The sequence below is a fragment of the Camellia sinensis genome, chromosome 5 (genome assembly GCF_055761805.1).
Source record: "Camellia sinensis isolate YWXY chromosome 5, ASM5576180v1, whole genome shotgun sequence".
NCBI lineage: Eukaryota > Viridiplantae > Streptophyta > Magnoliopsida > Ericales > Theaceae > Camellia > Camellia sinensis.
Window position 1 is genome coordinate 138116056 of NC_138965.1, and position 3840 is coordinate 138119895.

Here is a 3840-nt window from a genome sequence, read left to right on the forward strand (position 1 = left end):
GTTCTAGAACCATACTAAATCAAGTTAGGGGCTAAGTTATTAATCCCGAGTGTGTGATTTAGTGTGTGTTCGTTCTACAACTGTGTAGGTTTGGCACCCAAGGACGCTGATTAGCCTGCCTATAACTCAGTAATCTGTGAGTAACAATGTTGTAAAGCTATGTTTTAATTACAATTATTTTCTGAACAATTCACTGTACTATTTATGAAACGACATTGTTTACTGAATGAATGTTTATCCTATTTTATGATTGTACCTGTGGCATCCATAGCAATTGACTGTTACTACTACTGTTACTGTTACTGTTACTGTTACTGTTACAAAGATCTCTATCGGTTCCAATGTTTGGAACTACTGTTTTGATGGCCATCAACTGACTGTTCGGTCTATTAAGACCTACCGTACTGTTCTGTTATTGGATGTACCACGTATGACTGCTATGATTTCTAAATGACTGATATGGCATGAAATATGAATCACTGATTGAATAACTGACCTACTGATGCAAGTGACTATTTTAATTACTGAAAAGATATTCATTCTTGACCCCTTTACACATTTGTTATTCACTAGGCTTTAGCTCACTGTTTATATATGTATGTAGATGGCCAGGCACCGGACCAAAGCTAGAAACGTCGAGTTAAGCTCATGTTTTGCCCAGCCAACCATTGTTTTGTCCAGCCAACCGTTGTGCCTCACTTCGAGGTTCCGAGTCTGCTCGAGCCAAGGCTGTTTTTGGGGTGTTTCAGATTCACCAATGTTTAAGACTTGATTGTATAGTTATGGCTTAGGGATTAGGTCCCTAATCTGTATGCTATGTGTATCTGGTATGTGTTTATGTATATGGCTATGAATGTGGTTATATCCATAAAAGTTTTTTCCATTCAGGTTTTCACAGCTCATTGGACACCTTGTTGTTACTGTTTGGCTTCGCCAGCCCCTTTTATATTATATTACTATTTTAACTGTCATTCAGGCCTTCGGTAATCACGAATTACTGGCCAGTTATGATGCTAAACCCTTAGGGGCGGGTTTGGGTCGTGACACCCTTCCATAATTCATATGGAGTTTGTAAAGTGTCGAGCCTTAAATACACACGATTTATGACATAAGTAACAGTATTTACGGCTTCAGCCCAAAACTTTAGAGGAACTTTCTTACTAAGGAGCATGACCCTAGCCATCTCTTGAACAAATCTATTCTTTCTCTCAATAACTCCATTTTGTTGTGGAGTAATAGGTGCAAAAAATCCATGCTTAATTCCATGCATATCACAAAAATCTGAAAACGAACTGTTTTCAAACTCACGACTATGATCAGTTCGGATTCTTATGATACGCCCAATAGAAACACCCTGTTCATTTTGGATTTGAAGGACTAAGGCCTGGAAAGCTTCAAACGTATCAGATTTTTCTCTTAAAAAATTTACCCATGAAAAAAGAGTAAAATCATCAACAGTTAAAAAATGTATCTTTTACCTCCAATGCTTTCAATGCAAGTAGGTCCCATTACATTCATATAAACCAATTCAAGAGGACGTTTGGTTATAAAGTGTTCACCTTTTTATGAGGGGTACAGGTTTGCTTTCCAAGCTGACATGGTCCACACACATGGTTCAGATTCTTACCTAGTTTAGGTACTCCTCTCACAAGCTCTTTGTTGGCTATCTTAGTTAGGTCTTTGAAATTCATGTGACCTAATCTTTGATGCCACAAATCAATGTTACTTATGATGGCTGAGTGGCAAGTGAGATCATTAGGGGTAACAATCCCCTAGCAATTATCAGATGTGTGAATCCCATGTATGACAGTATTTTCCTTTTTATCTAAAATTTCACATTTATTTTTTAAAAACAATACTTCATGGTGAGAATCACACATTTGACTGATGCTCAAAAGATTTTCTTTAAGGCCATCAACAAGTAATGCATTTTCAAGTTTGGGAAGACCAGCCACACTTATAGAGCCCTTACCAATGACTCTAAAAGTGCCACCATCTCCAAAGGTAACAATTCCACCTTCATATTTTTCAAGGGAGGTGAAATAGGATTTGTCACCTGACATGTGACAAGAGCACCCATTATTAAGGTACCACATGTGTGAGTCACTTGCTTTTAGAGGAGTGTGAACAACTAAACAAGTCAAGTCATCTTTTCTCACCCATATCTTTTTGGTGTTCTGCCTAGACATATAAGGTTGTCTCCTAACCCAAAAAGTATTAGAATTTTTACCCTTTTGAGACACCTTACCAAACAATTCAAAGCAATAAGGACGAATGTGGCCATACCTACCACAATGATGACAAACAAAAACAGGTTTTATCTCCTTTTTGTTGATCTTACCCCCGTTAAGTAGATGAAGAGAGGGATCACCCTGGTGCACCTTTTGCTTTCCCTTTGCTTGAGTCTTCAGGTCATGAGAAGTAGAGGCCTATCCCTTGTGAGCTGTCGCATTACCATAGCCTAGCCCACTTTTGTCACAACCCATTTGTTGAGACCCGAGGATGTCTTCTAATGACTTGAAACCTTTGTTCCATATAGCAATTGTGGCTCTAGCAATTCTGAGTTCTTCATCTTTATGACAAACCATCTCTTCCAACGTAAAGGCTTTAATCTTCTCTTCATATGTGGCATATATTTTCAGAAGTTCATTCCTTTCGGTCTCGCAAGATAGAAGTTTCCTACATAGGTCTTGCCTGTCATTAGAGATCTTGATGACATTCTACTTTGCTGTTGTAATTTCTCATTTTAACTTGACATTCTCGCTCTCAAATGCTTTGAGCTTGAGAGTGAGTTTGTCATTAATCTTGGACAAATTCAGTGATTCATCGTAAAGTTTTTCATAAGCTTGTTGTAGATCATCACCATCAATCTCATCATTGTCTTCTGATGTTTCATTATTTTCTTTTTACTTCTCTTTCTCCTGGACCTCATCCAGTCGAACAACTACGGCAAGAAATGTGATAGATAGTGGTGAAGATGACTCTCCTCTTTCATGAAATTGACTCAGAATGTCCCATGCATCTTTGGCCTTTGTGCAGTGAGCAGCCCGTTGCTATTCTTCATCATAAATTGCTTCACGAATAGTAATCAGAACTCTATGATTGCTCAAATTGTCAATACTTTCAACATCCTCTTCAATGACTTGCCAGCCTTCAGGGTCGAAAGCTCTCAGAAACGCCCTCATTCTGATCTTCCAGTACAAGTAATTACTCTTATCAAAGGTAGGAGCACGGTGCTGATTCTGGCCACGAGAAAATTCCACTAGCTTTAGAGGAGGTTGACTGAAAGTGGACCAGAATGCCATGAAAGCACTATCCCCGTCTTCATCGGATTCAGTTTCTTCAGGTTCTTGCTCTAACCCGCTTTCATCATCCCAAGTCACTGTATAGACTTTCTTCCGATTCTTTTTCGATGGACATTCAAAAGCAATATGTCCAAACCCTTGACATTCATAACACTTGACCCCTTGCCCCTTTACAATCTTCTTTTCGATTTTTGGAGCAAGTTTTGGTTGAAAAGTTTTGGGTTTATCATTACTCTTATCTTTTGAAATAGGATCTCTGAAATTAGGCTTTTTTTTCTTCAAAACATTTTTGAACTGTTTAGTAAACATAGCTGTCATCTTGGACTCTAGATCAAACTCTGTCTCAAGAGTTTTTGCAGTCTCATGAGTACTAGTGAAAGCCATACTATCTTTTTGTTTATTCTTAGAAATCTGGTAGCCTTCATAAGTCTACAAGTTTTCAACCAACTGATCAAGCTTGAGGGTATCAACATTCTGAGCCTCTCAATAGCTGTCACTTGTGATTGGAACCTCTCGGGTAAAGACCTCAAAAATT